Below are 9311 nucleotides of genomic sequence, written 5' to 3'. Positions count from 1 at the left end.
TCTAGTGCACCCACATCCCCCCACATCTTAGTGTCATCAGCAAACTTGAACAGGGTGCTTTCTACCCCCTCATCCAAGTCACTGATGAAGAAGTCTTGGGAAGTTTGGTTAGCAGATTTTTTTTATATCTTTTACATGTATGGTGAGTTGTCCCTGCTATTATGCAAGCCAAGCTTTGCAGCACCAATCATCAATTTCTAATCAACAAAACCACAGCCCTTTGTTCTCTGTGGAAAACAAAGACCTTTTTTTGGTCATCTTTCTTCGGGGGCTACTTTTATATAGTATAAATCCACTAGTCCAGAGCCCATATCCTGGCATGGTGTAAATTGCCATGGTGGGTGGAAAAGGTGATGTAATCTGACTTTCACTGATCTGACATTCATCAGTTCTGTAAAATGGGTAAATTATAACCTCTGGGAATTTAAGTGTGGCATAGGAAGAACAGCCCTTAATAAGAGAGTATATAATACCCATCTTATATAGACAGAATATTGCTGAGTGGGGATGCCTTTTCTTTACAAAGGAAATAATTAGCTTCTAGAGGACATGGAGAAGACCAGTTGCATCATGTTCTGTAATGAATCAATCCTGACATTTTCATCTCGACTGATCTTGATCCAGAAACTTCCATAAGAGTCCAAACCATTTATCTCTGGCCTGGACTTCATCCAACTTTATAACATTTGTACTTTATATTTATTCTCTTTTTGACCGCAGGAACCTCCACTTTGGAGTAGGAGGCTGGCACGTGCCACATTGACCTACACAGTGAAACAACACCATTGATAGAATCTATTTTGAGTCCTCTTCCTCTCCCTTTTCTCCCTCCCCATGTCATACACATTACTGAATTTGTGAGAGTAATTTTAAGCATGGCAACAGGAGCCATTTGGCTATGCAGGGTACATCATAGGCCATTACACAGTGGACATCCTAGATCTCTTTTTCCTCCAAGTAGCAGCACTTCTTTCTTAAGGGGATTTTAAATTCTTGCATCCAGTAGCAGTCATCTTTTGAAGCAGTGGCACCGGAAGCAGTAGAACAGGCTCTCTTCTCTTCTCATAGTGAGCAGCAGCGAGTGTGGGGAAAAGAGGAAATAACCTGGATACGCCTGATGTTCTCTGACTTACGTGGAGAAGGTTGTTTACAACTTGATCAATATTTGAGTGCAGATTCCCCAAAGTTGTCTTTAGGGTAAGCACTTGTCTCCTTCAGGGGAGAAGGATGCTGTCAGTTGCCTTTTTCACTGTGGGAGAATTCAACCTTTTAATGTGTTTAGGATGTTCCCAGCCAGTTTGATCCTACCCAATGCAGTACATGCCTTACCTTTTCTGGGAGATGGGCAAGAAAAGGTACTTTGTTCAGGCGATCTGCTGCCTTCTGGCATTGATCCAGTTGGTGTAGCTTCCTTCAGACACAGCACTGCCTTTCACAAATCTAAATTGCATCTGATAAGACCAAGAAGTTGCTACAAGAGCTTCAGAGTACTCCACAGGCACTGCGCTGTCCTCATTGCGAGAGGGAGGAAACAGTAAGCATTATATCTGGTTTGCAGAGGACTGACCTACTGCGCAGAGAAAGGACATGACCTCTTCTGAAGCTAGTCAGTGGCAGAGCTGTGGGTTCAGATTAGGGAGATGATGGTTTCCTCCCCCATGGCACCAACACCGCATCAGTGATATAGAAAGAAAAATCTGTTGTCTGAAAAAGAGCCAGGTCTGTGCAGATGAGGGCTGGCAGACAGCCTGCGTGCAGACCATTAGTCAGAGCTACGTCCCTCGGCATGTCTCGGGTTCTGTTAAGAACACTTGTGCAAGTAGTGTCGGCTAAGCCTGATTACTCTAATTTAAATATAGCCCTTAAAAATATTGCGGTACTTGAATGAGTTCCTGCAAACAGTGTTGTTGTGCTATCTCAGAGGGGAGAGATTATCTGAACCAGCACTGGCAGCCAACATCCTTGAGCTCTGATCCTGGCCTTGACATGGCTTACTGCTGTAGAGTATTGGATGGGTTGCTTTGTTCTATGCCTCAATGCCTTTATCTATAAGCAGGTGTCCTAAGAGACAAGTGCCTGGTGTAAGAGTAGTGCTGCCAGGAATACAGGAAAAGCATGAGTCACTGTCCTGTGCTCATCTTGAGAAGGGTGCAGTATGTGGTGGTTTACTTGTTTTTTGGGTTTTTTTTTTTTATTTATGCCATTCCCTTTACATGGGCAGAAAGGGGGAACGTACTATGGCATCTTCCTTCTGCTTCCTGGACTCTTAATTAGGGCCTGTAGAAAAATGTTGCAAGTTTATTCCAGTTTTTGATGCTTCCGAGGTCATGGGAATAGTTTGTGCTTTGAGTCCCTCATTGAAATTCTACTAGAAAAGGAGCGCTGTTTTCAGCACCCTTGGGACTGCATTGAGACTGGCAGCTAAGCTATGAAGACAAAAATGAACAGTTTGCCTCACTAAAAGCACTGATCGTTTTGCGTAGTCAACTAATAGAAATGTTGTTTGTACTTCACGAGCGAAGATGACCACATCCAGTGGGCTGCGGGGAGTAGAGGGAAAGGAAGCGGGAAAGGAAAAGGAAGGGAGAAAAGAGAAAGGGAGGAGGAAAGAGAGAAAAGGGGTGTGGAGGCTAGGTTGCGCAGGTACACAGGTGATTTATAAGCCTGATCTTTGCCCTGAACAATCTGCTGCAGCAGGGGTAGGAGAGCAATGAGGACTGGACACGAGAGGTCCTCGTTTTCCTGGCCACACACTTCCTCACTGCCTCTCCCTAATCGAAATAAGGTATTGGTTAACTCTGTACATCACAATCTCTGGTAGATCCTGTAGTAGTCTCCATTGTAAATGGAGGGTCCATTAGAATCTCTGTCTTCTAAATGCTTATAAATAGAATCGTCTGTCCATTATCTTAATTTCAAAGAATTGTAGTCATGTGCACATGCCATAAATAAGAAGGGCCCTGTAGCAAACATCCCTTGCAGGCAGTGTGCATTTAAGCTGGGATTTTTTTTCCTTCCCTGGAAATATAACTGATTGCATCTGGAACAAGTGGTGCAGCTGTCTTTGTGCACCAGCAGAACATTTTTAGACTGAATGGCGTCTCCGTCTTTTTGAAAACATCATGAAATTTTCTGACACTTTCTGGGAGCTAAGGATTTGTTTGACACTTGATTGTGTTTCAGCAGGCTGTGATTTAGAGCTAATAAAGGACAAATGCCTTGCTCCTGGGTGCTTCGGTCCATTATATGTATTTTTTTATTTTGGGGGGTTTTATTTTGGGACAAAGCTTTTATTTTCTTCTAATTATTTTTCCTTTTATCTTTCAGTTCTTTAAAACAGGTGTAATGTTTTAAGAGGTGTAAATTTAGTATTCAGTAAAAAGGCAAAGCAGTTCACACTAAATATGACACTAAATTATCCCAGCCAGTGGCCTTATTTGTTCCACATAGTTTCATCTGCCAGTTTCTGCTAAACAGCAGCATTTCTGAAGTGTAGAAGATTTGGCTCAGTAGGGAAGACACGATAGCTTTCTTTTCTCACAGTACTGTCTCCGCAAATTTGAAATGTGGATGGATTACATGGTTCTTTACCTCCAGTGAAACCAATTTCCTTATTTTTTACTTCTTTGTTTTGTTTTGTTTTGTTCTTTTTGGCCTTTCTTTCCTTTTGGCCAGAAACAAGAAACAGCGTTTCCCCCCATAGGTGGTAGGCAAACAATTGTGCGTCACTCCAGGATAGCTGCCGGCTGGTCCCTCATTCCTCGCTCGCTTCCAGTGAAAAAGCAGACCTTGACATCTTTCTTTTAAGACTGGCTTCTCTGAGTTCAGTCCACGTGTCCCTAGCTGTCTCCAGCATGTTGGGCATTTAGATTTCAGCACCATCTAAAAACCATGGGTGGAGGTCAGGGATCTGTCCATCTGGTAAGAACAGGCTCCACGCTAATTAGCTTTCTATATAAATAGATGAGACCAGAAGATTGGCAGAAGGTCCAGTCTTATCCACGAGGGGATCCTTCCATCTAGTAAAGGTTGTGGGGAAGCTAACAATTTATCTAGAAACATAGAAAGCTGCAGTCATTTCGGGGACTAAACAAAGACTATAGATTTTAATCCCATTACCTGGATTCGTTTTTGTGACCCTTTCATCCCAACACTGCCCCCCCCCCCTCCTTTTATCATCTTTTATAATCAGATCGCTCTATTTGATACACTGCTTTGTGCATGTCCTTTCAAAGCATCTGATGAAACGAGCTTGGACTTGCAAAACCTCATGCTATACATCTCTGTTTTAGTTAGTCTGTAAGGTGTAAATCTCTACCCTGCCTTCTGTATGTAATCAAGTGAGAGCTCAGGCTGTTTAATCTTAGTTGCGCAGAAATACCACTTGGCTGAATAAAATTGGGATGGTACGTTTCCAGCTACATGGGTGATGGCTGGGCTGTTATAGAGCTCTGTGCAGAGTGGTGTGGAGCATTCCTGTGAAACGCTTGGTCTTTTCAGCTCACATCCCCCAGCTCATCTTGGGTGGAAAGTACTGAGATCCTCATGGAGGAGCTGCAGGAACAAGCAAGCCCAGAATAAGAGAATGAATGAAAATGCCTTTGAACATCAGAGGAATTAAATGTCTTTGTCGTGAATCTGTTTGCTAAGAGTTTACACATGCCTCCTCCCCAGAAGACCCAGCTTGGGGAAATCCAGGACCAGGAATGTGTACAAAATGAGCCAGGGCAAGAGATCTGGTTCTGAAGAAAGCTTTTGTAGATCCACCATCCAGTGAAATAAAAGAGGATTTTCCATTGACTTAATGAAACCCCAAGAGTCCAAGTGGGAACATGAAGACTTCCTAGAAAGCAGTCATCCCATACCAACTTTTGGGGAGTCTGTTCTCTTGTTCGCTTACTAAACCCAACTCATCCCTGTGGCCACCCTACTGCAGTCAGCAAGATACTGTGAAGATGAACTTGGGCTGTCTGAGCCAAAAGCATAAGCCAAGTGGTATTGCTAAAAGTCCTGTATTAAATGCAGCAAGTCAAATGTTAAGCTTCTGTCAGCAAAGATGTCATTCAATGCTGTGATGTGTTTGGATTAGGGACTCCAGTCACAGAGCTAATTCTTTTTTTCTGCAGTTTCTGGGTAGGTACTGCTTTATGCATTTTTAGAGCTGTTTTTTGTCTAAACTCTTGGGGTCATTCCTGTTGACACAAATACAGGCCTGTCCTTTAGTGCAGCCACGGGACTTTCAGTAAGTGGCATCCAAGAAAGGATGTACATGGCCATTCTGACATGGGAGCTTTGTCCAAAATCTCTTCAAAAGGATTTTTTTGAAGCATACTTGAAAAGCAAATACATGCCTGGGACATTCCCACCCTAACCTCTGCACCCCTGTCCCTTGCTGCTTACTTTGATGTGATGGGTTGTTAAGGAAAGGGAACCTGGGTCTCCATTTAGAGAAGAGTAAGGAATTAGGTTCCGTAAAGTATCTGCCACTGAACAAGACAAGTGGGATTTTTCTGGTTAAATGCTTGAAATTAAATTGTGTTAATTTAAAACGAATATAGCTAATCTGTTGCTTCAGAACCCAGGTGAAGGGCTTGATCGTAATGGACATTTATACTACAAGGACTTGGTACCTACTATGAACCTGGATGAAGGGAGAGTTGGGCTTGTGGAGCTTAATAGAAGAGGTTGATACAACAAACAGAAATACTGTGTATTTATTTACCCTCTATTCAAAATTGACTTGTGTGTTTAATCCACAAAATATTCAGTTTGTCTGTAACGTTCATGGGCTTTACCAGATTGTTATTTAGAAAGCCTGCAGTGTAATAGGCCTACTCGATTTTGTGATTTGTTTTTGTCTTTGAAATCAAGCACATTAGGGAAGGCTATGTGAAATGTAGTAATGGTTTGGGTCTTTAGATACTAAATAATCCATTCCAAATATAAGGGAGGCAGTGTAATAGATTAATAGTCAAAACTGCACCAGAAGCTACAGGGGTGGAAGTGAGGTAAGTAAATAGAAATGAAGTACTCTTCTTAATAGCCTTGCAATTCACATAACAAGTGGTCTTAATTGTACCTATGTCCTTGCATAACTGAATCATGCCTTGGACATTTCTCTCCAAAATGTCAACAGTGTTAAGATAATTTGTGTGCAAGCATGCTCATTATACACCCTTGCACAACTTTGACATGGATTTTTTTTCCCTCCACCTCCTTACAAATCGGTATGCTAAAGATGATCATTAAGTGTTCATGGGATTTTGTATGTTGAGTGATAGGAACTTACCTTAAATGGCTTTCTTTCTCATTTATACTTACCTTAAATATAAATGAGATTCAGACTTGCTACATGGGATTGCAAAAGCCTTTTGACCCACTTGTCCCTATTTGTATTCTACAGCCCTATCTCCAGATCAGCACTTTGGAGCTGCTGAACTAATGGGCAGTGAATAGTAAAAAGTAGAAAATGGACTTTCTGGAGCTATAATCCTTGTTCTTGAGATCTGAGATTTGCTTTGAAATTAAAATGGCCAATTAATAAGTTGGCAAGCAAGGGCCAACAGGAGATGCACCTGCCCCTCTCTGCTCATCCTTGTCATATTAAACATTAAAGATTATTTAAGTGTTTAAAATAGAGGAAAATTAGCTCCTCTTCAATGAGTTTGTAATTACAAGAAGCAAAAGTTGATTGCTTTCACCTGTCAAAAAGCTATTCAGAGACTTGGTTCTGTTCCAGTCCACGTTTAGATGGAGACAAGACAAAGTTAAAAATCACTTATCCTAGTGACTGCTATAAAACAACCAACCGATGTATAATCTTCGGGCTTGAAGAGTCACTAACCTATTGCCATGATCTGCAGAATTTCAGTATGAATCTGAGCTTGACAAAGTTTGTGTCTACAGTGCAGTTAAACAGGTGTCAGTGGTGTGTGTAGGCATACCAAGGCTAGCTTGGGTCTAGATAGTGGGGGAGCCTGGATCACAATGTGGTCTACAAAGTCAACTTGAGAAAACTGGAGAAATACTTAAGTGGCCTTACCAGTGCTGTGATCTGTGCTGCCATGGCTAACCTGCTACCCATACCTAAACTAGCTAGTTCAAAGCTAGATCAATTATATCTACATGAGCTTCAGTGTAGATGTACCAGGTAGGGATGGGAAGTGTCATCATTGCCTGTCCTGTGGTTTGGTTTCGTTTCGAGGCTCTGAACAACTACATGCCCTTCAGGTATTAGTGGCTGAACAGTTCTGAGTTGAACTCGTTCAACTGGAGTCAATGCGGTAGTCAAATGCTTAACATCAAGCACACAGCCTATTTTCTTACATACCACAAACCCCAAGTAAAACCTTATTTTTGGAAAGCAGAATGTAGGGAAAGAAGATTTCCTAGAGTCACGGCTGACTGTGGTATATAGTGTAAGTCCTGGAAGCGCAGGGTCCAGGAACTGTGGCAGTCTGGGTGAGGCAGTAGGACCTTTATAGGCCTTAGACCTATGCGAGGGCAGTAGTATGACTGTTGTTTCTTTCCCCTAAATAGCCTTTTATATATGTTTCTGTAAATAATCAAGTGTTGTTTCCATACCACAAGCCTCGTTAAGATGCTACAGACTGCATGCAGCAGCTCACTTGCCTTCAGCCAGTGCAGTGGTTTATGAGCCACAAGATAATGGCTCACCGGCAGATATGAGAAGATGAGCATTGGGCTCCATCCTGTTTTCAGCCCCTGGGAGAAGTGGCAGCCATCCCGACAGCCACAGATTAGCGTCCACTTGTTCTATTCTACTCTGCTTTTTTCTAGTGAAGAAAAATCAGCTTTCTTGTTTAGCCCACACATCCCAATTTTGGAGGACTGATTTGGAGGGGAGGGGAAGCTGTGCCCGGTACATGAGTAAATATGGTACATCAGTTCAAATGAGGTTTTATTTGAAAGAAAAATAATTTCCAAGAAACCCTTTCACATAGTTGTGGCTGAAAATTTTAAGTGACTTTTAAGAAAGCCTAGCTTCAGGAAAAATGTTTGTTTGCATGAAATGGGGGAGGAGGAGCAATTAAAACAGGAATATCCTGCTTGTACTTTTTGCAGCTGAAGCATTGTTGTGTTGTACTTGCCTGGGGCGAAACCAAACAAAAACTAATTTATTTTCATTGTCTAAGCAAAGTGTAGTGTTTGAAGTAAGCCGTAAATGTAAACCATGGAAATAAGACTAGCCATCTGAAATCCTTTCAGATATAGTTGGGCAGGGAGTTCACAATGTGAATAATGTAAAGAAAAGGTTTAAATACCAAATCAATCAATACCTTAATGAAATAAATAATGCAACTTACCTAGCATCTTTCATCCCTGAATCTGTACGCTGCCTAAAAATGGACCGTCATCATCATTCTTCCTTTACAGTGGGGGAAATGGAGGCCTAGGGTGCTTTTTTTATTTTTGAGGGATGTCCCACAATGAGTCAGTGTCTGATCTCCTGACTTCCAATCCAGAGCCCTTTCTATTGGGTTGAAACAGTGTAGGGATAGAAAGAGATTTGGATCGTGTATGTTCATTTGATCTCTCTAAATATCTGTGCCCTTTTTTAAAAATAGTGATACAGTTCTGTTTTTAAAAAGGAAACCAGCCCACATTCACAAAGTTAGTCTTTTACTAAATACCCGGACTTCAAAGGAGCTACTCAAGGCTTTCACAGGTAGAACAGATCAGAACGTACCTCCAAGTGTGTGACATCTGAAGGACTTGCGTTAAATAGTGTAGCTACAATGCATGACTAAGCAGTTCCATTACTGGCTTTTCAGATATAATTGACACAAATAAACTGATGCCCTTTGGTAAATCAACTTGAAAACCCCTTTAAAAGCAAACAAACCTATTTTGGCAAGGTGTTAGATGTGCATTACAGCTTCCTTGTGTAATTTAAACATTATTGAAGTCCAAGTAATATGCATTTTTATTGCAGGGAATTTGATGTAATAATGGGCAATTTAAGACATTTGCCATAGGTCAAGACTGGTCTAATTTTTTAAAAGCAGAGATCCTGTCACTTAACAATAGATCAGGGACACTTTGATAGCGCCCCTTTCTTCTCTTGTCATTTTGCACAGAATTCAGTTTAATGAATTTTAATCAGCGGAAAGTTGGAAGCAAAGCAAGTTCTCTGGTTCATAACAATTACATTGATGTTTAAGTTTATTTCAGTGACTAAGCAGAGTAACTCCCACTTTGAGTTAACTCTGTCTTGCTCCATAGCTGCTTGCAATAGAATAGTTGTTCAGGCCTTTGGTAAGGAACCAGACTGAAGTGGTAGAGACTCT

The 9311-nt window shown here is 41.5% G+C and overlaps 1 protein-coding gene across 1 annotated transcript in view; it reads left to right on the top strand.

Annotated features, from left to right (window-relative positions):
- Positions 1-9311, top strand: part of LOC109317050 (S-adenosyl-L-methionine-dependent tRNA 4-demethylwyosine synthase-like) — a 127729-nt gene that overhangs the window by 94887 nt on the left and 23531 nt on the right. The window lies entirely within an intron of this gene.

The sequence above is a fragment of the Crocodylus porosus genome, unplaced genomic scaffold, assembly GCF_001723895.1.
Source record: "Crocodylus porosus isolate Cpor-Errol unplaced genomic scaffold, CroPor_comp1, whole genome shotgun sequence".
Taxonomy (NCBI): Eukaryota; Metazoa; Chordata; order Crocodylia; family Crocodylidae; genus Crocodylus; species Crocodylus porosus.
Note: the sequence above shows the minus strand (reverse complement) of the source record. Positions and strands in the feature narration are given on the sequence as shown.